This window comes from Copadichromis virginalis, linkage group LG23 (genome assembly GCF_057382275.1).
Source record: "Copadichromis virginalis isolate Kocher_CV1m ecotype Utaka linkage group LG23, C_Virginalis_male_GT1.1, whole genome shotgun sequence".
Taxonomy (NCBI): domain Eukaryota; kingdom Metazoa; phylum Chordata; class Actinopteri; order Cichliformes; family Cichlidae; genus Copadichromis; species Copadichromis virginalis.
Genome location: NC_140639.1, coordinates 29,646,632 through 29,669,040, shown reverse-complemented (window position 1 = coordinate 29,669,040; position 22,409 = coordinate 29,646,632). Strand labels below are relative to the sequence as shown.

General features: G+C 49.3%; 32 non-coding genes across 32 annotated transcripts; 22 read left to right on the top strand and 10 right to left on the bottom strand.

Annotated features, from left to right (window-relative positions):
* The first annotated feature begins 262 nt into the window (after positions 1-262).
* On the top strand, positions 263-335 carry trnam-cau (transfer RNA methionine (anticodon CAU)). The gene has a single exon. It is a non-coding gene; the product is annotated as a tRNA-Met (tRNA).
* Positions 336-568: 233 nt separating this feature from the next.
* Positions 569-641, top strand: trnak-cuu (transfer RNA lysine (anticodon CUU)). Its single transcript has one exon. It is a non-coding gene; the product is annotated as a tRNA-Lys (tRNA).
* A 176-nt stretch (positions 642-817) lies between these two features.
* trnag-gcc (transfer RNA glycine (anticodon GCC)) lies at positions 818-888 on the top strand. Its single transcript has one exon. It is a non-coding gene; the product is annotated as a tRNA-Gly (tRNA).
* Positions 889-1,188: 300 nt separating this feature from the next.
* On the top strand, positions 1,189-1,261 carry trnam-cau (transfer RNA methionine (anticodon CAU)). Its single transcript has one exon. It is a non-coding gene; the product is annotated as a tRNA-Met (tRNA).
* A 326-nt stretch (positions 1,262-1,587) lies between these two features.
* On the bottom strand, positions 1,588-1,659 carry trnad-guc (transfer RNA aspartic acid (anticodon GUC)). The gene has a single exon. It is a non-coding gene; the product is annotated as a tRNA-Asp (tRNA).
* Positions 1,660-4,331: 2,672 nt separating this feature from the next.
* trnae-cuc (transfer RNA glutamic acid (anticodon CUC)) lies at positions 4,332-4,403 on the bottom strand. The gene has a single exon. It is a non-coding gene; the product is annotated as a tRNA-Glu (tRNA).
* Positions 4,404-4,525: 122 nt separating this feature from the next.
* Positions 4,526-4,596, top strand: trnag-gcc (transfer RNA glycine (anticodon GCC)). The gene has a single exon. It is a non-coding gene; the product is annotated as a tRNA-Gly (tRNA).
* Positions 4,597-5,186: 590 nt separating this feature from the next.
* On the top strand, positions 5,187-5,259 carry trnam-cau (transfer RNA methionine (anticodon CAU)). Its single transcript has one exon. It is a non-coding gene; the product is annotated as a tRNA-Met (tRNA).
* Positions 5,260-6,444: 1,185 nt separating this feature from the next.
* On the bottom strand, positions 6,445-6,516 carry trnae-cuc (transfer RNA glutamic acid (anticodon CUC)). Its single transcript has one exon. It is a non-coding gene; the product is annotated as a tRNA-Glu (tRNA).
* A 122-nt stretch (positions 6,517-6,638) lies between these two features.
* On the top strand, positions 6,639-6,709 carry trnag-gcc (transfer RNA glycine (anticodon GCC)). The gene has a single exon. It is a non-coding gene; the product is annotated as a tRNA-Gly (tRNA).
* A 590-nt stretch (positions 6,710-7,299) lies between these two features.
* trnam-cau (transfer RNA methionine (anticodon CAU)) lies at positions 7,300-7,372 on the top strand. The gene has a single exon. It is a non-coding gene; the product is annotated as a tRNA-Met (tRNA).
* A 1,185-nt stretch (positions 7,373-8,557) lies between these two features.
* On the bottom strand, positions 8,558-8,629 carry trnae-cuc (transfer RNA glutamic acid (anticodon CUC)). The gene has a single exon. It is a non-coding gene; the product is annotated as a tRNA-Glu (tRNA).
* Positions 8,630-8,751: 122 nt separating this feature from the next.
* On the top strand, positions 8,752-8,822 carry trnag-gcc (transfer RNA glycine (anticodon GCC)). Its single transcript has one exon. It is a non-coding gene; the product is annotated as a tRNA-Gly (tRNA).
* Positions 8,823-9,412: 590 nt separating this feature from the next.
* trnam-cau (transfer RNA methionine (anticodon CAU)) lies at positions 9,413-9,485 on the top strand. Its single transcript has one exon. It is a non-coding gene; the product is annotated as a tRNA-Met (tRNA).
* A 1,185-nt stretch (positions 9,486-10,670) lies between these two features.
* On the bottom strand, positions 10,671-10,742 carry trnae-cuc (transfer RNA glutamic acid (anticodon CUC)). Its single transcript has one exon. It is a non-coding gene; the product is annotated as a tRNA-Glu (tRNA).
* Positions 10,743-10,864: 122 nt separating this feature from the next.
* On the top strand, positions 10,865-10,935 carry trnag-gcc (transfer RNA glycine (anticodon GCC)). The gene has a single exon. It is a non-coding gene; the product is annotated as a tRNA-Gly (tRNA).
* Positions 10,936-11,525: 590 nt separating this feature from the next.
* Positions 11,526-11,598, top strand: trnam-cau (transfer RNA methionine (anticodon CAU)). The gene has a single exon. It is a non-coding gene; the product is annotated as a tRNA-Met (tRNA).
* Positions 11,599-12,783: 1,185 nt separating this feature from the next.
* On the bottom strand, positions 12,784-12,855 carry trnae-cuc (transfer RNA glutamic acid (anticodon CUC)). The gene has a single exon. It is a non-coding gene; the product is annotated as a tRNA-Glu (tRNA).
* Positions 12,856-12,977: 122 nt separating this feature from the next.
* trnag-gcc (transfer RNA glycine (anticodon GCC)) lies at positions 12,978-13,048 on the top strand. The gene has a single exon. It is a non-coding gene; the product is annotated as a tRNA-Gly (tRNA).
* Positions 13,049-13,638: 590 nt separating this feature from the next.
* On the top strand, positions 13,639-13,711 carry trnam-cau (transfer RNA methionine (anticodon CAU)). The gene has a single exon. It is a non-coding gene; the product is annotated as a tRNA-Met (tRNA).
* Positions 13,712-14,896: 1,185 nt separating this feature from the next.
* On the bottom strand, positions 14,897-14,968 carry trnae-cuc (transfer RNA glutamic acid (anticodon CUC)). Its single transcript has one exon. It is a non-coding gene; the product is annotated as a tRNA-Glu (tRNA).
* Positions 14,969-15,090: 122 nt separating this feature from the next.
* Positions 15,091-15,161, top strand: trnag-gcc (transfer RNA glycine (anticodon GCC)). Its single transcript has one exon. It is a non-coding gene; the product is annotated as a tRNA-Gly (tRNA).
* Positions 15,162-15,751: 590 nt separating this feature from the next.
* Positions 15,752-15,824, top strand: trnam-cau (transfer RNA methionine (anticodon CAU)). The gene has a single exon. It is a non-coding gene; the product is annotated as a tRNA-Met (tRNA).
* Positions 15,825-17,009: 1,185 nt separating this feature from the next.
* On the bottom strand, positions 17,010-17,081 carry trnae-cuc (transfer RNA glutamic acid (anticodon CUC)). Its single transcript has one exon. It is a non-coding gene; the product is annotated as a tRNA-Glu (tRNA).
* Positions 17,082-17,203: 122 nt separating this feature from the next.
* trnag-gcc (transfer RNA glycine (anticodon GCC)) lies at positions 17,204-17,274 on the top strand. Its single transcript has one exon. It is a non-coding gene; the product is annotated as a tRNA-Gly (tRNA).
* A 590-nt stretch (positions 17,275-17,864) lies between these two features.
* On the top strand, positions 17,865-17,937 carry trnam-cau (transfer RNA methionine (anticodon CAU)). The gene has a single exon. It is a non-coding gene; the product is annotated as a tRNA-Met (tRNA).
* Positions 17,938-19,122: 1,185 nt separating this feature from the next.
* trnae-cuc (transfer RNA glutamic acid (anticodon CUC)) lies at positions 19,123-19,194 on the bottom strand. The gene has a single exon. It is a non-coding gene; the product is annotated as a tRNA-Glu (tRNA).
* A 122-nt stretch (positions 19,195-19,316) lies between these two features.
* On the top strand, positions 19,317-19,387 carry trnag-gcc (transfer RNA glycine (anticodon GCC)). The gene has a single exon. It is a non-coding gene; the product is annotated as a tRNA-Gly (tRNA).
* A 590-nt stretch (positions 19,388-19,977) lies between these two features.
* trnam-cau (transfer RNA methionine (anticodon CAU)) lies at positions 19,978-20,050 on the top strand. Its single transcript has one exon. It is a non-coding gene; the product is annotated as a tRNA-Met (tRNA).
* Positions 20,051-21,235: 1,185 nt separating this feature from the next.
* trnae-cuc (transfer RNA glutamic acid (anticodon CUC)) lies at positions 21,236-21,307 on the bottom strand. Its single transcript has one exon. It is a non-coding gene; the product is annotated as a tRNA-Glu (tRNA).
* A 122-nt stretch (positions 21,308-21,429) lies between these two features.
* On the top strand, positions 21,430-21,500 carry trnag-gcc (transfer RNA glycine (anticodon GCC)). Its single transcript has one exon. It is a non-coding gene; the product is annotated as a tRNA-Gly (tRNA).
* Positions 21,501-22,090: 590 nt separating this feature from the next.
* Positions 22,091-22,163, top strand: trnam-cau (transfer RNA methionine (anticodon CAU)). The gene has a single exon. It is a non-coding gene; the product is annotated as a tRNA-Met (tRNA).
* Positions 22,164-22,409: the final 246 nt, after the last annotated feature.

Genomic DNA, 22,409 nt, shown 5'->3' with positions numbered 1-22,409 from the left:
TTTATATAGCACATTTAAAAACCAGAAAGTGCTTCACAGTAATGCCAGGTGTGCTCTATTCTAATTTTGAAAATGTTAATGTTTTATAAAGGATTTTTGTTTGTTTATTTATTTTTATAAGGCAACATTTTATAATTGGCAACACTTGTTGCCAATTGATCTTCACGAAATTCCAGTATCCAATTTTACCTATTTATGACAGTGCCATAGTAGCTTTAGCTCCGCTGTGTGTAAAAAACCTTCTTGTTAACTGTAGTGGCAAGCCTCGTTGGCGCAGTAGGCAGCGCGTCAGTCTCATAATCTGAAGGTCGTGAGTTCGAGCCTCACACGGGGCAGAATATTTTGTTTACATCCATATGAACAGAATCGACTTTATGGCACTTTGAGTACATTTTAGAGATATGTTTTATAGATAAATGAATTTCACAGCTACTGTGTCTTGTAGTTTAAAAATTTTAGTTTGCTTGGATTGGATATCAGTTTTAGTATTAGTCTTCCTATCATCTAAAACTATGCTAAAGCGTAAGTGTGAATTTTGAAACACTAGGGGTTGAGGTTAAAGCTGTAAGCCCGGCTAGCTCAGTCGGTAGAGCATGAGACTCTTAATCTCAGGGTCGTGGGTTCGAGCCCCACGTTGGGCGTTAATCTTTTCCTCATTTGCCCCTCTTCCTGTTTGTCTTCTTTTGTAATTTTGATGTCCAGTGTTTGGACGCTAGAAAGTTTACATGTCATTTTCAGTGGGAAACCACTGAAAGACATGAGAGACATTGTTGATGTATGCATGTTAATTCAGCAATTCGATAAGGGGCATCTGTGAGCATTGGTGGTTCAGTGGTAGAATTCTCGCCTGCCACGCGGGAGGCCCGGGTTCGATTCCCGGCCAATGCAACAATCTTTTTAATTTTTTTTTAGTCGATAAATTAATTTCTATGTTCCCTATGTTCTTTGGGTACACAGAAGCATTTTCTTTAATTTTTTATGTTGCTTTTATTTTGGCTTAACTGTTAATATTACTGACCCTAATTGTACTTGTTTGTTTGAAGGCATCAATAAAATAAAAGAGACAAAAATACTTATCAGCCTTACATTTTCAAATCCTTAACCTTTCCAATTTGCTTCCCGGTTTTAGATATCGACAATTTCTTGGTAATATGACTTTTGTGGGTCCATTGGTGTGTTGCATCCTAGGCCTCGTTGGCGCAGTAGGCAGCGCGTCAGTCTCATAATCTGAAGGTCGTGAGTTCGAGCCTCACACGGGGCAGGATCTTTTGACACACACATTTCTTGTTTTTGCAAATGGTTATGCATATGCTTATTTTGTTGTATAATCAACTATTACTTCCAGCACCCCCCCATGCGTGGCAGGCTGCTAAGACAGCTCTGCTCATTTCTGAGCTTTTGCGTTTAAGTCAACCTAGGATGAGTTGTTTTAATTTTCATATGGTCATTAGAGTGTCCACTCTAATGCAATGTGCTTGAAAAGCTTGGATATGACCGTGAAAAAGGTTTATGAACCCTTCATATAGTATGTTATAAAGGTTTATCTTATTAAGAAAAAAAACCCCAAAAAAAACAAAAACTAGAATACTCCCCGTCGGGGAATCGAACCCCGGTCTCCCGCGTGACAGGCGGGGATACTAACCACTATACTAACGAGGAGATATCTTTGTCAACTGTCTTTACTGTTTAAATACCAGCAATCGGAATAACAGCACTAAAAGTGAGGGATATGTCATTTGTTTCTGCCATTGCCCATGGAAAGCCTTCCCATCTGTTTGATTTCAAGACTCACACGTGACAGGCGATCCTCCCCTATGGATGCGTGCCGGCCCTCTGGAACCACTTCATCCAACTTTCACCACAATTCCTCTTTCTTTTCTCAGGTCAGAATTGTATGGTGGCTGGGAAGTGCAAATCGCAACAAATTAAAAAACCACAACAAATTAAAAACCCGCAACAAATTAAAAAAAACCCCACAACAAATTACAAAAACCCCCACAACAAATTAAAAATCCTTGACGGGAAGGGATTGTCTGAAATACCGGAAGTGACGCAACGATTAGCCTAATGGGGCTTTTGGAGTGTGATGTCACGAGAGGGGGCGTGGCCATGATTTTTGGTTGAGGCGCCATGTTTCTGGCCCAAACAAAGCGCTAGCGAAAGAGGAGCGAAAGTACACGGATAACACTAGCTATGGTTCGTACTTGCTGTGCGGTTGGTTGTAAACTTAGATCGCACGACCGGCAAGGCAATAAGGTTGAAAATGGTTTATCTTTTCATTCTTTCCCCACCTGGAAGCAACATGAGGCAGCTCTTGTATCGTATGTTACCAAAAGAAGGCGTCTAGTCTGGATAGCAGCTGTGAGACGAGCTGATATGCAGTTCTCTTCCATCTCCAAATATCTGTTGGTGTGCTCCAGACATTTTCATTCCGGTAAGTTATAGATATGTTCATATCACTCTTTATCCGGTCTTTAAGTCTGACGTCACTAGCCATGTCTGGGCTCAAACGCTGCTGCAGGTCCATAAATCACTGAGAGTTGAAAAACTATCTAAAGTCTTTCATCTGTAATAAAATGATCAGCGTTCTGCTCTACCATGTGTAACAATTGAGTTTATCATCCAGGCAACCATGAAAACGAAACGGAATTTATGACATTTAACAGAGTTAGAAATTAGCAGGAAGTTAGCTCGCTAGCTTCCATCTAAATGAGGGATTTTGGAAACAAATTCAAACGTACAGCTCTGCTATCGCTTCCAACATAAATGAAGACAGAAAACTAAACAGCAGTGACGTTTGTAGGGTACTGTGAGTAAAATGCATTTGATTTTCTCTTGAACATTCAAATTAGTGCAATCATAAATTCATTCATGAGGGGCAAATTACAGTGAGAACATGTGGAGGCTCTGGCGAAGTTCACACTGCACGCGAAAGCGCATCAAATCCGACTTTTATTTTTACCCTATGCGACCCATATCCAATCATGGTATGACAGTGTAAAAACAGCACAATTCCGATATTTTCAAATCCGATCTGGGTCACTTTCGTATGTGGAACTGAATCCGATACATATCTGATGTTTCAGAAAGCAAATTAAAAATCCCTTCCCGTCAAGGATTTTTAATTTGTTGTGGGTTTTTGTAATTTGTTGTGTGCTTTTGTAATTTGTTGTGGGTTTTTGTAATTTGTTGTGGGGTTTTTAAATTTGTTGTGGGTTTTTGTAATTTGTTGTGGGGTTTTTTAATTTGTTGTGAGTTTTTGTAATTTGTTGTGGGGGTTTTTGTAATTTGTTGTGGGGTTTTTTAATTTATTGTGGGGTTTTGTAATTTGTTGCAGGTTTTTGTAATTTGTTGTGGGTTTTTTTAATTTGTTGCAGGGTTTTAATTTGTTGTGGTTTTTTAATTTGTTGCGATTTGCACTTCCCAGCCACCGTAGAATTGCGGGGCACCACACGTTGGCTCCCAAATGACTCCTACCTGTTATTTCTTCTAGGACACTTTGTCCAGGTAGGGTTAGGAATGTCTTTGCATTGGAAGCGGATGAACAAGGGCTGATAATTGGTTATCAGCAGCTCCCGAGCTGAGTCTCTGGAGGTTGCCTGGAGTTCCTTTGCCAACAGGGTCCATGGAGAGGGATAATTTGAAGTCATTCTTGCCTGACTGTTAAGTTGGAACAAGAAGTCTATGCAAACCAAACTTGGGTTGGACATCGTATCTGCATTAAGTCAAGATGTTGTTGAGAGTAGACTTTGGAGAGTGGCGCGAATTCGACGAGACAATTGGCAGACTTGTAAGGGCTGGTGGCTGAGCGTTAGAACTGTCGCCTGCCACATGTGAATCACGAAATCAGAAGGTAGTGACTTGTAGCCTCACGCAAGCGATGTGCTTTGATGCGCAGTACGTGGCAGAGTTTGTGCATCCATTTTAAGCGTCTGGAGAGGAGAGTTTGGACAGTAGCGCGAATTCAGCGGGACAATTGGCGGACATGCAAGGGTTGTTAGCTCAGCGGTAGAATTGTCGCCTGCCATGCGCAAGTCTCGAAAACTGGCGGTGTTGAGCTCTATCCTCACGGGAGGCATGTTTTGATGCGCAGTTCGGCCACACATTTTTTGGATGTCCTGTCACACCCTTCACCTCCAAGACGGCAGCTCATCCTGGGCTTGAAGAACTGGCAACTCTGCTTCATTTGTTGACGGCTTCAAGGAATGGTCCGTTTTGGGGGGAGATGGTGCCTTGAGGCTCTCTTGATACACAGTACGTGGCAAAGGCAACCCATCCATTGTCTACCGCTTGTCCCTTTCGGGTAAGGCGGAGGTGGGGCAAAACACAGTTTCCCTGACCGGGAATCGAACCCAGGCCGCGGCGGTGAGAGCGCCGAATCCTGACCACTAGACCATCAGGGAGCTGCCACAGAGGTGTCTTGATGAGTGACGCGTGGGTGTATCGGGCTACATTTTCCGCTGCGCCTCGAGAGGAGCGCTTGGGCAATGGCGCGAATTCGTTGAGAAAACTGCCACGTGTGTGAGCATTGGTGGTTCAGTGGTAGAATTCTCGCCTGCCACGCGGGAGACCCGGGTTCGATTCCCGGCCAATGCACGGTTCCTTTATGCGTGGGGTCTTGGGGGGCATTAAGTTTGTTCTCGGTCACGGCCAGACGGCATCAAGATTTGGAACAAGAAGCCTGTGCAAACCAAACTTGGGTTGGACATCGTATCTGCATTAAGTCAAGATGTTGTTGAGAGGAGACTTTGGACAGTGGCGGGACAATTGGCAGACTTAGAATTGTCGCCTGCCAGCGCCAGTGGGTGACTGAATATATGTTTACAGGCATTGCTGGTAAACCCGTGTGTCTTATTAGTGGAGCTAATGTGGCTGTAATTAAGGAATTTAACTTAAGACGGCACTACGAGACAAAAGAAGAATGGTCCGTTTTGGGGGAAGATGGTGTCTTGAGCCTCGCTTGATACACAGTACGTGGCAAAGGCAACCCATCCATTGTCTACCGCTTGTCCCTTTCAGGTAAGCCGGAGCTGGGTCAAAACACCGTTTTTAGGATCTCCTGTGGCACTCTTCACCTCCAAAACCCGTTCAGGGCTTAAATACCTGGGGACTCACCTTTGTTTGCCCAAGCTGAATTTCATTTCTGTGCAGCTGCGAGAAATCGTCCATTTTCAGGTTCCCTGTCAGCCTCGTTGGCGCAGTAGGCAGCGCGTCAGTCTCATAATCTGAAGGTTGTGAGTTCGAGCCTCACACGAGGCAGGTGTTTTGGTACAGAGTTGGTCCATCCATTTTGTACCTCTTCTACCCATTTCGAGGACGCTGGAGCCTTAGAACCACTCCTTTGTAGTGGATTTTCAGCCTCCTCCGATGCGAGATCTAGAACAGGGATCAATCCAAATCATTCTGCCATTGACCGTGGAAAGCCTTCCCATCTGTTTGATTTCAAGACTCACACGTGGCAGGCGATCCTCCCCTATGGATGTGTGCCGGCCCTCTGAAACCACTTCATCCAACTTTCACCACAATTCCTCTTTCTTTTCTCAGGTCAGAATTGCGGGGCACCACACGTTGGCTCCCAAATGACTCCTACCTGTTATTTCTTCTAGGACACTTTGTCCAGGTAGGGTTAGGAATGTCTTTGCATTGGAAGCGGATGAACAAGGGCTGATAATTGGTTATCAGCAGCTCCCGAGCTGAGTCTCTGGAGGTTGCCTGGAGTTCCTTTGCCAACAGGGTCCATGGAGAGGGATAATTTGAAGTCATTCTTGCCTGACTGTTAAGTTGGAACAAGAAGTCTATGCAAACCAAACTTGGGTTGGACATCGTATCTGCATTAAGTCAAGATGTTGTTGAGAGTAGACTTTGGAGAGTGGCGCGAATTCGACGAGACAATTGGCAGACTTGTAAGGGCTGGTGGCTGAGCGTTAGAACTGTCGCCTGCCACATGTGAATCACGAAATCAGAAGGTAGTGACTTGTAGCCTCACGCAAGCGATGTGCTTTGATGCGCAGTACGTGGCAGAGTTTGTGCATCCATTTTAAGCGTCTGGAGAGGAGAGTTTGGACAGTAGCGCGAATTCAGCGGGACAATTGGCGGACATGCAAGGGTTGTTAGCTCAGCGGTAGAATTGTCGCCTGCCATGCGCAAGTCTCGAAAACTGGCGGTGTTGAGCTCTATCCTCACGGGAGGCATGTTTTGATGCGCAGTTCGGCCACACATTTTTTGGATGTCCTGTCACACCCTTCACCTCCAAGACGGCAGCTCATCCTGGGCTTGAAGAACTGGCAACTCTGCTTCATTTGTTGACGGCTTCAAGGAATGGTCCGTTTTGGGGGGAGATGGTGCCTTGAGGCTCTCTTGATACACAGTACGTGGCAAAGGCAACCCATCCATTGTCTACCGCTTGTCCCTTTCGGGTAAGGCGGAGGTGGGGCAAAACACAGTTTCCCTGACCGGGAATCGAACCCGGGCCGCGGCGGTGAGAGCGCCGAATCCTGACCACTAGACCATCAGGGAGCTGCCACAGAGGTGTCTTGATGAGTGACGCGTGGGTGTATCGGGCTACATTTTCCGCTGCGCCTCGAGAGGAGCGCTTGGGCAATGGCGCGAATTCGTTGAGAAAACTGCCACGTGTGTGAGCATTGGTGGTTCAGTGGTAGAATTCTCGCCTGCCACGCGGGAGACCCGGGTTCGATTCCCGGCCAATGCACGGTTCCTTTATGCGTGGGGTCTTGGGGGGCATTAAGTTTGTTCTCGGTCACGGCCAGACGGCATCAAGATTTGGAACAAGAAGCCTGTGCAAACCAAACTTGGGTTGGACATCGTATCTGCATTAAGTCAAGATGTTGTTGAGAGGAGACTTTGGACAGTGGCGGGACAATTGGCAGACTTAGAATTGTCGCCTGCCAGCGCCAGTGGGTGACTGAATATATGTTTACAGGCATTGCTGGTAAACCCGTGTGTCTTATTAGTGGAGCTAATGTGGCTGTAATTAAGGAATTTAACTTAAGACGGCACTACGAGACAAAAGAAGAATGGTCCGTTTTGGGGGAAGATGGTGTCTTGAGCCTCGCTTGATACACAGTACGTGGCAAAGGCAACCCATCCATTGTCTACCGCTTGTCCCTTTCAGGTAAGCCGGAGCTGGGTCAAAACACCGTTTTTAGGATCTCCTGTGGCACTCTTCACCTCCAAAACCCGTTCAGGGCTTAAATACCTGGGGACTCACCTTTGTTTGTCCAAGCTGAATTTCATTTCTGTGCAGCTGCGAGAAATCGTCCATTTTCAGGTTCCCTGTCAGCCTCGTTGGCGCAGTAGGCAGCGCGTCAGTCTCATAATCTGAAGGTCGTGAGTTCGAGCCTCACACGAGGCAGGTGTTTTGGTACAGAGTTGGTCCATCCATTTTGTACCTCTTCTACCCATTTCGAGGACGCTGGAGCCTTAGAACCACTCCTTTGTAGTGGATTTTCAGCCTCCTCCGATGCGAGATCTAGAACAGGGATCAATCCAAATCATTCTGCCATTGACCGTGGAAAGCCTTCCCATCTGTTTGATTTCAAGACTCACACGTGGCAGGCGATCCTCCCCTATGGATGTGTGCCGGCCCTCTGAAACCACTTCATCCAACTTTCACCACAATTCCTCTTTCTTTTCTCAGGTCAGAATTGCGGGGCACCACACGTTGGCTCCCAAATGACTCCTACCTGTTATTTCTTCTAGGACACTTTGTCCAGGTAGGGTTAGGAATGTCTATGCATTGGAAGCGGATGAACAAGGGCTGATAATTGGTTATCAGCAGCTCCCGAGCTGAGTCTCTGGAGGTTGCCTGGAGTTCCTTTGCCAACAGGGTCCATGGAGAGGGATAATTTGAAGTCATTCTTGCCTGACTGTTAAGTTGGAACAAGAAGTCTATGCAAACCAAACTTGGGTTGGACATCGTATCTGCATTAAGTCAAGATGTTGTTGAGAGTAGACTTTGGAGAGTGGCGCGAATTCGACGAGACAATTGGCAGACTTGTAAGGGCTGGTGGCTGAGCGTTAGAACTGTCGCCTGCCACATGTGAATCACGAAATCAGAAGGTAGTGACTTGTAGCCTCACGCAAGCGATGTGCTTTGATGCGCAGTACGTGGCAGAGTTTGTGCATCCATTTTAAGCGTCTGGAGAGGAGAGTTTGGACAGTAGCGCGAATTCAGCGGGACAATTGGCGGACATGCAAGGGTTGTTAGCTCAGCGGTAGAATTGTCGCCTGCCATGCGCAAGTCTCGAAAACTGGCGGTGTTGAGCTCTATCCTCACGGGAGGCATGTTTTGATGCGCAGTTCGGCCACACATTTTTTGGATGTCCTGTCACACCCTTCACCTCCAAGACGGCAGCTCATCCTGGGCTTGAAGAACTGGCAACTCTGCTTCATTTGTTGACGGCTTCAAGGAATGGTCCGTTTTGGGGGGAGATGGTGCCTTGAGGCTCTCTTGATACACAGTACGTGGCAAAGGCAACCCATCCATTGTCTACCGCTTGTCCCTTTCGGGTAAGGCGGAGGTGGGGCAAAACACAGTTTCCCTGACCGGGAATCGAACCCGGGCCGCGGCGGTGAGAGCGCCGAATCCTGACCACTAGACCATCAGGGAGCTGCCACAGAGGTGTCTTGATGAGTGACGCGTGGGTGTATCGGGCTACATTTTCCGCTGCGCCTCGAGAGGAGCGCTTGGGCAATGGCGCGAATTCGTTGAGAAAACTGCCACGTGTGTGAGCATTGGTGGTTCAGTGGTAGAATTCTCGCCTGCCACGCGGGAGACCCGGGTTCGATTCCCGGCCAATGCACGGTTCCTTTATGCGTGGGGTCTTGGGGGGCATTAAGTTTGTTCTCGGTCACGGCCAGACGGCATCAAGATTTGGAACAAGAAGCCTGTGCAAACCAAACTTGGGTTGGACATCGTATCTGCATTAAGTCAAGATGTTGTTGAGAGGAGACTTTGGACAGTGGCGGGACAATTGGCAGACTTAGAATTGTCGCCTGCCAGCGCCAGTGGGTGACTGAATATATGTTTACAGGCATTGCTGGTAAACCCGTGTGTCTTATTAGTGGAGCTAATGTGGCTGTAATTAAGGAATTTAACTTAAGACGGCACTACGAGACAAAAGAAGAATGGTCCGTTTTGGGGGAAGATGGTGTCTTGAGCCTCGCTTGATACACAGTACGTGGCAAAGGCAACCCATCCATTGTCTACCGCTTGTCCCTTTCAGGTAAGCCGGAGCTGGGTCAAAACACCGTTTTTAGGATCTCCTGTGGCACTCTTCACCTCCAAAACCCGTTCAGGGCTTAAATACCTGGGGACTCACCTTTGTTTGGCCAAGCTGAATTTCATTTCTGTGCAGCTGCGAGAAATCGTCCATTTTCAGGTTCCCTGTCAGCCTCGTTGGCGCAGTAGGCAGCGCGTCAGTCTCATAATCTGAAGGTCGTGAGTTCGAGCCTCACACGAGGCAGGTGTTTTGGTACAGAGTTGGTCCATCCATTTTGTACCTCTTCTACCCATTTCGAGGACGCTGGAGCCTTAGAACCACTCCTTTGTAGTGGATTTTCAGCCTCCTCCGATGCGAGATCTAGAACAGGGATCAATCCAAATCATTCTGCCATTGACCGTGGAAAGCCTTCCCATCTGTTTGATTTCAAGACTCACACGTGGCAGGCGATCCTCCCCTATGGATGTGTGCCGGCCCTCTGAAACCACTTCATCCAACTTTCACCACAATTCCTCTTTCTTTTCTCAGGTCAGAATTGCGGGGCACCACACGTTGGCTCCCAAATGACTCCTACCTGTTATTTCTTCTAGGACACTTTGTCCAGGTAGGGTTAGGAATGTCTATGCATTGGAAGCGGATGAACAAGGGCTGATAATTGGTTATCAGCAGCTCCCGAGCTGAGTCTCTGGAGGTTGCCTGGAGTTCCTTTGCCAACAGGGTCCATGGAGAGGGATAATTTGAAGTCATTCTTGCCTGACTGTTAAGTTGGAACAAGAAGTCTATGCAAACCAAACTTGGGTTGGACATCGTATCTGCATTAAGTCAAGATGTTGTTGAGAGTAGACTTTGGAGAGTGGCGCGAATTCGACGAGACAATTGGCAGACTTGTAAGGGCTGGTGGCTGAGCGTTAGAACTGTCGCCTGCCACATGTGAATCACGAAATCAGAAGGTAGTGACTTGTAGCCTCACGCAAGCGATGTGCTTTGATGCGCAGTACGTGGCAGAGTTTGTGCATCCATTTTAAGCGTCTGGAGAGGAGAGTTTGGACAGTAGCGCGAATTCAGCGGGACAATTGGCGGACATGCAAGGGTTGTTAGCTCAGCGGTAGAATTGTCGCCTGCCATGCGCAAGTCTCGAAAACTGGCGGTGTTGAGCTCTATCCTCACGGGAGGCATGTTTTGATGCGCAGTTCGGCCACACATTTTTTGGATGTCCTGTCACACCCTTCACCTCCAAGACGGCAGCTCATCCTGGGCTTGAAGAACTGGCAACTCTGCTTCATTTGTTGACGGCTTCAAGGAATGGTCCGTTTTGGGGGGAGATGGTGCCTTGAGGCTCTCTTGATACACAGTACGTGGCAAAGGCAACCCATCCATTGTCTACCGCTTGTCCCTTTCGGGTAAGGCGGAGGTGGGGCAAAACACAGTTTCCCTGACCGGGAATCGAACCCGGGCCGCGGCGGTGAGAGCGCCGAATCCTGACCACTAGACCATCAGGGAGCTGCCACAGAGGTGTCTTGATGAGTGACGCGTGGGTGTATCGGGCTACATTTTCCGCTGCGCCTCGAGAGGAGCGCTTGGGCAATGGCGCGAATTCGTTGAGAAAACTGCCACGTGTGTGAGCATTGGTGGTTCAGTGGTAGAATTCTCGCCTGCCACGCGGGAGACCCGGGTTCGATTCCCGGCCAATGCACGGTTCCTTTATGCGTGGGGTCTTGGGGGGCATTAAGTTTGTTCTCGGTCACGGCCAGACGGCATCAAGATTTGGAACAAGAAGCCTGTGCAAACCAAACTTGGGTTGGACATCGTATCTGCATTAAGTCAAGATGTTGTTGAGAGGAGACTTTGGACAGTGGCGGGACAATTGGCAGACTTAGAATTGTCGCCTGCCAGCGCCAGTGGGTGACTGAATATATGTTTACAGGCATTGCTGGTAAACCCGTGTGTCTTATTAGTGGAGCTAATGTGGCTGTAATTAAGGAATTTAACTTAAGACGGCACTACGAGACAAAAGAAGAATGGTCCGTTTTGGGGGAAGATGGTGTCTTGAGCCTCGCTTGATACACAGTACGTGGCAAAGGCAACCCATCCATTGTCTACCGCTTGTCCCTTTCAGGTAAGCCGGAGCTGGGTCAAAACACCGTTTTTAGGATCTCCTGTGGCACTCTTCACCTCCAAAACCCGTTCAGGGCTTAAATACCTGGGGACTCACCTTTGTTTGTCCAAGCTGAATTTCATTTCTGTGCAGCTGCGAGAAATCGTCCATTTTCAGGTTCCCTGTCAGCCTCGTTGGCGCAGTAGGCAGCGCGTCAGTCTCATAATCTGAAGGTTGTGAGTTCGAGCCTCACACGAGGCAGGTGTTTTGGTACAGAGTTGGTCCATCCATTTTGTACCTCTTCTACCCATTTCGAGGACGCTGGAGCCTTAGAACCACTCCTTTGTAGTGGATTTTCAGCCTCCTCCGATGCGAGATCTAGAACAGGGATCAATCCAAATCATTCTGCCATTGACCGTGGAAAGCCTTCCCATCTGTTTGATTTCAAGACTCACACGTGGCAGGCGATCCTCCCCTATGGATGTGTGCCGGCCCTCTGAAACCACTTCATCCAACTTTCACCACAATTCCTCTTTCTTTTCTCAGGTCAGAATTGCGGGGCACCACACGTTGGCTCCCAAATGACTCCTACCTGTTATTTCTTCTAGGACACTTTGTCCAGGTAGGGTTAGGAATGTCTATGCATTGGAAGCGGATGAACAAGGGCTGATAATTGGTTATCAGCAGCTCCCGAGCTGAGTCTCTGGAGGTTGCCTGGAGTTCCTTTGCCAACAGGGTCCATGGAGAGGGATAATTTGAAGTCATTCTTGCCTGACTGTTAAGTTGGAACAAGAAGTCTATGCAAACCAAACTTGGGTTGGACATCGTATCTGCATTAAGTCAAGATGTTGTTGAGAGTAGACTTTGGAGAGTGGCGCGAATTCGACGAGACAATTGGCAGACTTGTAAGGGCTGGTGGCTGAGCGTTAGAACTGTCGCCTGCCACATGTGAATCACGAAATCAGAAGGTAGTGACTTGTAGCCTCACGCAAGCGATGTGCTTTGATGCGCAGTACGTGGCAGAGTTTGTGCATCCATTTTAAGCGTCTGGAGAGGAGAGTTTGGACAGTAGCGCGAATTCAGCGGGACAATTGGCGGACATGCAAGGGTTGTTAGCTCAGCGGTAGAATTGTCGCCTGCCATGCGCAAGTCTCGAAAACTGGCGGTGTTGAGCTCTATCCTCACGGGAGGCATGTTTTGATGCGCAGTTCGGCCACACATTTTTTGGATGTCCTGTCACACCCTTCACCTCCAAGACGGCAGATCATCCTGGGCTTGAAGAACTGGCAACTCTGCTTCATTTGTTGACGGCTTCAAGGAATGGTCCGTTTTGGGGGGAGATGGTGCCTTGAGGCTCTCTTGATACACAGTACGTGGCAAAGGCAACCCATCCATTGTCTACCGCTTGTCCCTTTCGGGTAAGGCGGAGGTGGGGCAAAACACAGTTTCCCTGACCGGGAATCGAACCCGGGCCGCGGCGGTGAGAGCGCCGAATCCTGACCACTAGACCATCAGGGAGCTGCCACAGAGGTGTCTTGATGAGTGACGCGTGGGTGTATCGGGCTACATTTTCCGCTGCGCCTCGAGAGGAGCGCTTGGGCAATGGCGCGAATTCGTTGAGAAAACTGCCACGTGTGTGAGCATTGGTGGTTCAGTGGTAGAATTCTCGCCTGCCACGCGGGAGACCCGGGTTCGATTCCCGGCCAATGCACGGTTCCTTTATGCGTGGGGTCTTGGGGGGCATTAAGTTTGTTCTCGGTCACGGCCAGACGGCATCAAGATTTGGAACAAGAAGCCTGTGCAAACCAAACTTGGGTTGGACATCGTATCTGCATTAAGTCAAGATGTTGTTGAGAGGAGACTTTGGACAGTGGCGGGACAATTGGCAGACTTAGAATTGTCGCCTGCCAGCGCCAGTGGGTGACTGAATATATGTTTACAGGCATTGCTGGTAAACCCGTGTGTCTTATTAGTGGAGCTAATGTGGCTGTAATTAAGGAATTTAACTTAAGACGGCACTACGAGACAAAAGAAGAATGGTCCGTTTTGGGGGAAGATGGTGTCTTGAGCCTCGCTTGATACACAGTACGTGGCAAAGGCAACCCATCCATTGTCTACCGCTTGTCCCTTTCAGGTAAGCCGGAGCTGGGTCAAAACACCGTTTTTAGGATCTCCTGTGGCACTCTTCACCTCCAAAACCCGTTCAGGGCTTAAATACCTGGGGACTCACCTTTGTTTGGCCAAGCTGAATTTCATTTCTGTGCAGCTGCGAGAAATCGTCCATTTTCAGGTTCCCTGTCAGCCTCGTTGGCGCAGTAGGCAGCGCGTCAGTCTCATAATCTGAAGGTCGTGAGTTCGAGCCTCACACGAGGCAGGTGTTTTGGTACAGAGTTGGTCCATCCATTTTGTACCTCTTCTACCCATTTCGAGGACGCTGGAGCCTTAGAACCACTCCTTTGTAGTGGATTTTCAGCCTCCTCCGATGCGAGATCTAGAACAGGGATCAATCCAAATCATTCTGCCATTGACCGTGGAAAGCCTTCCCATCTGTTTGATTTCAAGACTCACACGTGGCAGGCGATCCTCCCCTATGGATGTGTGCCGGCCCTCTGAAACCACTTCATCCAACTTTCACCACAATTCCTCTTTCTTTTCTCAGGTCAGAATTGCGGGGCACCACACGTTGGCTCCCAAATGACTCCTACCTGTTATTTCTTCTAGGACACTTTGTCCAGGTAGGGTTAGGAATGTCTTTGCATTGGAAGCGGATGAACAAGGGCTGATAATTGGTTATCAGCAGCTCCCGAGCTGAGTCTCTGGAGGTTGCCTGGAGTTCCTTTGCCAACAGGGTCCATGGAGAGGGATAATTTGAAGTCATTCTTGCCTGACTGTTAAGTTGGAACAAGAAGTCTATGCAAACCAAACTTGGGTTGGACATCGTATCTGCATTAAGTCAAGATGTTGTTGAGAGTAGACTTTGGAGAGTGGCGCGAATTCGACGAGACAATTGGCAGACTTGTAAGGGCTGGTGGCTGAGCGTTAGAACTGTCGCCTGCCACATGTGAATCACGAAATCAGAAGGTAGTGACTTGTAGCCTCACGCAAGCGATGTGCTTTGATGCGCAGTACGTGGCAGAGTTTGTGCATCCATTTTAAGCGTCTGGAGAGGAGAGTTTGGACAGTAGCGCGAATTCAGCGGGACAATTGGCGGACATGCAAGGGTTGTTAGCTCAGCGGTAGAATTGTCGCCTGCCATGCGCAAGTCTCGAAAACTGGCGGTGTTGAGCTCTATCCTCACGGGAGGCATGTTTTGATGCGCAGTTCGGCCACACATTTTTTGGATGTCCTGTCACACCCTTCACCTCCAAGACGGCAGCTCATCCTGGGCTTGAAGAACTGGCAACTCTGCTTCATTTGTTGACGGCTTCAAGGAATGGTCCGTTTTGGGGGGAGATGGTGCCTTGAGGCTCTCTTGATACACAGTACGTGGCAAAGGCAACCCATCCATTGTCTACCGCTTGTCCCTTTCGGGTAAGGCGGAGGTGGGGCAAAACACAGTTTCCCTGACCGGGAATCGAACCCGGGCCGCGGCGGTGAGAGCGCCGAATCCTGACCACTAGACCATCAGGGAGCTGCCACAGAGGTGTCTTGATGAGTGACGCGTGGGTGTATCGGGCTACATTTTCCGCTGCGCCTCGAGAGGAGCGCTTGGGCAATGGCGCGAATTCGTTGAGAAAACTGCCACGTGTGTGAGCATTGGTGGTTCAGTGGTAGAATTCTCGCCTGCCACGCGGGAGACCCGGGTTCGATTCCCGGCCAATGCACGGTTCCTTTATGCGTGGGGTCTTGGGGGGCATTAAGTTTGTTCTCGGTCACGGCCAGACGGCATCAAGATTTGGAACAAGAAGCCTGTGCAAACCAAACTTGGGTTGGACATCGTATCTGCATTAAGTCAAGATGTTGTTGAGAGGAGACTTTGGACAGTGGCGGGACAATTGGCAGACTTAGAATTGTCGCCTGCCAGCGCCAGTGGGTGACTGAATATATGTTTACAGGCATTGCTGGTAAACCCGTGTGTCTTATTAGTGGAGCTAATGTGGCTGTAATTAAGGAATTTAACTTAAGACGGCACTACGAGACAAAAGAAGAATGGTCCGTTTTGGGGGAAGATGGTGTCTTGAGCCTCGCTTGATACACAGTACGTGGCAAAGGCAACCCATCCATTGTCTACCGCTTGTCCCTTTCAGGTAAGCCGGAGCTGGGTCAAAACACCGTTTTTAGGATCTCCTGTGGCACTCTTCACCTCCAAAACCCGTTCAGGGCTTAAATACCTGGGGACTCACCTTTGTTTGTCCAAGCTGAATTTCATTTCTGTGCAGCTGCGAGAAATCGTCCATTTTCAGGTTCCCTGTCAGCCTCGTTGGCGCAGTAGGCAGCGCGTCAGTCTCATAATCTGAAGGTCGTGAGTTCGAGCCTCACACGAGGCAGGTGTTTTGGTACAGAGTTGGTCCATCCATTTTGTACCTCTTCTATCCATTTCGAGGACGCTGGAGCCTTAGAACCACTCCTTTGTAGTGGATTTTCAGCCTCCTCCGATGCGAGATCTAGAACAGGGATCAATCCAAATCATTCTGCCATTGACCGTGGAAAGCCTTCCCATCTGTTTGATTTCAAGACTCACACGTGGCAGGCGATCCTCCCCTATGGATGTGTGCCGGCCCTCTGAAACCACTTCATCCAACTTTCACCACAATTCCTCTTTCTTTTCTCAGGTCAGAATTGCGGGGCACCACACGTTGGCTCCCAAATGACTCCTACCTGTTATTTCTTCTAGGACACTTTGTCCAGGTAGGGTTAGGAATGTCTTTGCATTGGAAGCGGATGAACAAGGGCTGATAATTGGTTATCAGCAGCTCCCGAGCTGAGTCTCTGGAGGTTGCCTGGAGTTCCTTTGCCAACAGGGTCCATGGAGAGGGATAATTTGAAGTCATTCTTGCCTGACTGTTAAGTTGGAACAAGAAGTCTATGCAAACCAAACTTGGGTTGGACATCGTATCTGCATTAAGTCAAGATGTTGTTGAGAGTAGACTTTGGAGAGTGGCGCGAATTCGACGAGACAATTGGCAGACTTGTAAGGGCTGGTGGCTGAGCGTTAGAACTGTCGCCTGCCACATGTGAATCACGAAATCAGAAGGTAGTGACTTGTAGCCTCACGCAAGCGATGTGCTTTGATGCGCAGTACGTGGCAGAGTTTGTGCATCCATTTTAAGCGTCTGGAGAGGAGAGTTTGGACAGTAGCGCGAATTCAGCGGGACAATTGGCGGACATGCAAGGGTTGTTAGCTCAGCAGTAGAATTGTCGCCTGCCATGCGCAAGTCTCGAAAACTGGCGGTGTTGAGCTCTATCCTCACGGGAGGCATGTTTTGATGCGCAGTTCGGCCACACATTTTTTGGATGTCCTGTCACACCCTTCACCTCCAAGACGGCAGCTCATCCTGGGCTTGAAGAACTGGCAACTCTGCTTCATTTGTTGACGGCTTCAAGGAATGGTCCGTTTTGGGGGGAGATGGTGCCTTGAGGCTCTCTTGATACACAGTACGTGGCAAAGGCAACCCATCCATTGTCTACCGCTTGTCCCTTTCGGGTAAGGCGGAGGTGGGGCAAAACACAGTTTCCCTGACCGGGAATCGAACCCGGGCCGCGGCGGTGAGAGCGCCGAATCCTGACCACTAGACCATCAGGGAGCTGCCACAGAGGTGTCTTGATGAGTGACGCGTGGGTGTATCGGGCTACATTTTCCGCTGCGCCTCGAGAGGAGCGCTTGGGCAATGGCGCGAATTCGTTGAGAAAACTGCCACGTGTGTGAGCATTGGTGGTTCAGTGGTAGAATTCTCGCCTGCCACGCGGGAGACCCGGGTTCGATTCCCGGCCAATGCACGGTTCCTTTATGCGTGGGGTCTTGGGGGGCATTAAGTTTGTTCTCGGTCACGGCCAGACGGCATCAAGATTTGGAACAAGAAGCCTGTGCAAACCAAACTTGGGTTGGACATCGTATCTGCATTAAGTCAAGATGTTGTTGAGAGGAGACTTTGGACAGTGGCGGGACAATTGGCAGACTTAGAATTGTCGCCTGCCAGCGCCAGTGGGTGACTGAATATATGTTTACAGGCATTGCTGGTAAACCCGTGTGTCTTATTAGTGGAGCTAATGTGGCTGTAATTAAGGAATTTAACTTAAGACGGCACTACGAGACAAAAGAAGAATGGTCCGTTTTGGGGGAAGATGGTGTCTTGAGCCTCGCTTGATACACAGTACGTGGCAAAGGCAACCCATCCATTGTCTACCGCTTGTCCCTTTCAGGTAAGCCGGAGCTGGGTCAAAACACCGTTTTTAGGATCTCCTGTGGCACTCTTCACCTCCAAAACCCGTTCAGGGCTTAAATACCTGGGGACTCACCTTTGTTTGGCCAAGCTGAATTTCATTTCTGTGCAGCTGCGAGAAATCGTCCATTTTCAGGTTCCCTGTCAGCCTCGTTGGCGCAGTAGGCAGCGCGTCAGTCTCATAATCTGAAGGTCGTGAGTTCGAGCCTCACACGAGGCAGGTGTTTTGGTACAGAGTTGGTCCATCCATTTTGTACCTCTTCTATCCATTTCGAGGACGCTGGAGCCTTAGAACCACTCCTTTGTAGTGGATTTTCAGCCTCCTCCGATGCGAGATCTAGAACAGGGATCAATCCAAATCATTCTGCCATTGACCGTGGAAAGCCTTCCCATCTGTTTGATTTCAAGACTCACACGTGGCAGGCGATCCTCCCCTATGGATGTGTGCCGGCCCTCTGAAACCACTTCATCCAACTTTCACCACAATTCCTCTTTCTTTTCTCAGGTCAGAATTGCGGGGCACCACACGTTGGCTCCCAAATGACTCCTACCTGTTATTTCTTCTAGGACACTTTGTCCAGGTAGGGTTAGGAATGTCTTTGCATTGGAAGCGGATGAACAAGGGCTGATAATTGGTTATCAGCAGCTCCCGAGCTGAGTCTCTGGAGGTTGCCTGGAGTTCCTTTGCCAACAGGGTCCATGGAGAGGGATAATTTGAAGTCATTCTTGCCTGACTGTTAAGTTGGAACAAGAAGTCTATGCAAACCAAACTTGGGTTGGACATCGTATCTGCATTAAGTCAAGATGTTGTTGAGAGTAGACTTTGGAGAGTGGCGCGAATTCGACGAGACAATTGGCAGACTTGTAAGGGCTGGTGGCTGAGCGTTAGAACTGTCGCCTGCCACATGTGAATCACGAAATCAGAAGGTAGTGACTTGTAGCCTCACGCAAGCGATGTGCTTTGATGCGCAGTACGTGGCAGAGTTTGTGCATCCATTTTAAGCGTCTGGAGAGGAGAGTTTGGACAGTAGCGCGAATTCAGCGGGACAATTGGCGGACATGCAAGGGTTGTTAGCTCAGCGGTAGAATTGTCGCCTGCCATGCGCAAGTCTCGAAAACTGGCGGTGTTGAGCTCTATCCTCACGGGAGGCATGTTTTGATGCGCAGTTCGGCCACACATTTTTTGGATGTCCTGTCACACCCTTCACCTCCAAGACGGCAGCTCATCCTGGGCTTGAAGAACTGGCAACTCTGCTTCATTTGTTGACGGCTTCAAGGAATGGTCCGTTTTGGGGGGAGATGGTGCCTTGAGGCTCTCTTGATACACAGTACGTGGCAAAGGCAACCCATCCATTGTCTACCGCTTGTCCCTTTCGGGTAAGGCGGAGGTGGGGCAAAACACAGTTTCCCTGACCGGGAATCGAACCCGGGCCGCGGCGGTGAGAGCGCCGAATCCTGACCACTAGACCATCAGGGAGCTGCCACAGAGGTGTCTTGATGAGTGACGCGTGGGTGTATCGGGCTACATTTTCCGCTGCGCCTCGAGAGGAGCGCTTGGGCAATGGCGCGAATTCGTTGAGAAAACTGCCACGTGTGTGAGCATTGGTGGTTCAGTGGTAGAATTCTCGCCTGCCACGCGGGAGACCCGGGTTCGATTCCCGGCCAATACACGGTTTCTTTATGCGTGGGGTCTTGGGGGGCATTAAGTTTGTTCTCGGTCACGGCCAGACGGCATCAAGATTTGGAACAAGAAGCCTGTGCAAACCAAACTTGGGTTGGACATCGTATCTGCATTAAGTCAAGATGTTGTTGAGAGGAGACTTTGGACAGTGGCGGGACAATTGGCAGACTTAGAATTGTCGCCTGCCAGCGCCAGTGGGTGACTGAATATATGTTTACAGGCATTGCTGGTAAACCCGTGTGTCTTATTAGTGGAGCTAATGTGGCTGTAATTAAGGAATTTAACTTAAGACGGCACTACGAGACAAAAGAAGAATGGTCCGTTTTGGGGGAAGATGGTGTCTTGAGCCTCGCTTGATACACAGTACGTGGCAAAGGCAACCCATCCATTGTCTACCGCTTGTCCCTTTCAGGTAAGCCGGAGCTGGGTCAAAACACCGTTTTTAGGATCTCCTGTGGCACTCTTCACCTCCAAAACCCGTTCAGGGCTTAAATACCTGGGGACTCACCTTTGTTTGGCCAAGCTGAATTTCATTTCTGTGCAGCTGCGAGAAATCGTCCATTTTCAGGTTCCCTGTCAGCCTCGTTGGCGCAGTAGGCAGCGCGTCAGTCTCATAATCTGAAGGTCGTGAGTTCGAGCCTCACACGAGGCAGGTGTTTTGGTACAGAGTTGGTCCATCCATTTTGTACCTCTTCTACCCATTTCGAGGACGCTGGAGCCTTAGAACCACTCCTTTGTAGTGGATTTTCAGCCTCCTCCGATGCGAGATCTAGAACAGGGATCAATCCAAATCATTCTGCCATTGACCGTGGAAAGCCTTCCCATCTGTTTGATTTCAAGACTCACACGTGGCAGGCGATCCTCCCCTATGGATGTGTGCCGGCCCTCTGAAACCACTTCATCCAACTTTCACCACAATTCCTCTTTCTTTTCTCAGGTCAGAATTGCGGGGCACCACACGTTGGCTCCCAAATGACTCCTACCTGTTATTTCTTCTAGGACACTTTGTCCAGGTAGGGTTAGGAATGTCTTTGCATTGGAAGCGGATGAACAAGGGCTGATAATTGGTTATCAGCAGCTCCCGAGCTGAGTCTCTGGAGGTTGCCTGGAGTTCCTTTGCCAACAGGGTCCATGGAGAGGGATAATTTGAAGTCATTCTTGCCTGACTGTTAAGTTGGAACAAGAAGTCTATGCAAACCAAACTTGGGTTGGACATCGTATCTGCATTAAGTCAAGATGTTGTTGAGAGTAGACTTTGGAGAGTGGCGCGAATTCGACGAGACAATTGGCAGACTTGTAAGGGCTGGTGGCTGAGCGTTAGAACTGTCGCCTGCCACATGTGAATCACGAAATCAGAAGGTAGTGACTTGTAGCCTCACGCAAGCGATGTGCTTTGATGCGCAGTACGTGGCAGAGTTTGTGCATCCATTTTAAGCGTCTGGAGAGGAGAGTTTGGACAGTAGCGCGAATTCAGCGGGACAATTGGCGGACATGCAAGGGTTGTTAGCTCAGCGGTAGAATTGTCGCCTGCCATGCGCAAGTCTCGAAAACTGGCGGTGTTGAGCTCTATCCTCACGGGAGGCATGTTTTGATGCGCAGTTCGGCCACACATTTTTTGGATGTCCTGTCACACCCTTCACCTCCAAGACGGCAGCTCATCCTGGGCTTGAAGAACTGGCAACTCTGCTTCATTTGTTGACGGCTTCAAGGAATGGTCCGTTTTGGGGGGAGATGGTGCCTTGAGGCTCTCTTGATACACAGTACGTGGCAAAGGCAACCCATCCATTGTCTACCGCTTGTCCCTTTCGGGTAAGGCGGAGGTGGGGCAAAACACAGTTTCCCTGACCGGGAATCGAACACGGGCCGCGGCGGTGAGAGCGCCGAATCCTGACCACTAGACCATCAGGGAGCTGCCACAGAGGTGTCTTGATGAGTGACGCGTGGGTGTATCGGGCTACATTTTCCGCTGCGCCTCGAGAGGAGCGCTTGGGCAATGGCGCGAATTCGTTGAGAAAACTGCCACGTGTGTGAGCATTGGTGGTTCAGTGGTAGAATTCTCGCCTGCCACGCGGGAGACCCGGGTTCGATTCCCGGCCAATGCACGGTTCCTTTATGCGTGGGGTCTTGGGGGGCATTAAGTTTGTTCTCGGTCACGGCCAGACGGCATCAAGATTTGGAACAAGAAGCCTGTGCAAACCAAACTTGGGTTGGACATCGTATCTGCATTAAGTCAAGATGTTGTTGAGAGGAGACTTTGGACAGTGGCGGGACAATTGGCAGACTTAGAATTGTCGCCTGCCAGCGCCAGTGGGTGACTGAATATATGTTTACAGGCATTGCTGGTAAACCCGTGTGTCTTATTAGTGGAGCTAATGTGGCTGTAATTAAGGAATTTAACTTAAGACGGCACTACGAGACAAAAGAAGAATGGTCCGTTTTGGGGGAAGATGGTGTCTTGAGCCTCGCTTGATACACAGTACGTGGCAAAGGCAACCCATCCATTGTCTACCGCTTGTCCCTTTCAGGTAAGCCGGAGCTGGGTCAAAACACCGTTTTTAGGATCTCCTGTGGCACTCTTCACCTCCAAAACCCGTTCAGGGCTTAAATACCTGGGGACTCACCTTTGTTTGGCCAAGCTGAATTTCATTTCTGTGCAGCTGCGAGAAATCGTCCATTTTCAGGTTCCCTGTCAGCCTCGTTGGCGCAGTAGGCAGCGCGTCAGTCTCATAATCTGAAGGTCGTGAGTTCGAGCCTCACACGAGGCAGGTGTTTTGGTACAGAGTTGGTCCATCCATTTTGTACCTCTTCTACCCATTTCGAGGACGCTGGAGCCTTAGAACCACTCCTTTGTAGTGGATTTTCAGCCTCCTCCGATGCGAGATCTAGAACAGGGATCAATCCAAATCATTCTGCCATTGACCGTGGAAAGCCTTCCCATCTGTTTGATTTCAAGACTCACACGTGGCAGGCGATCCTCCCCTATGGATGTGTGCCGGCCCTCTGAAACCACT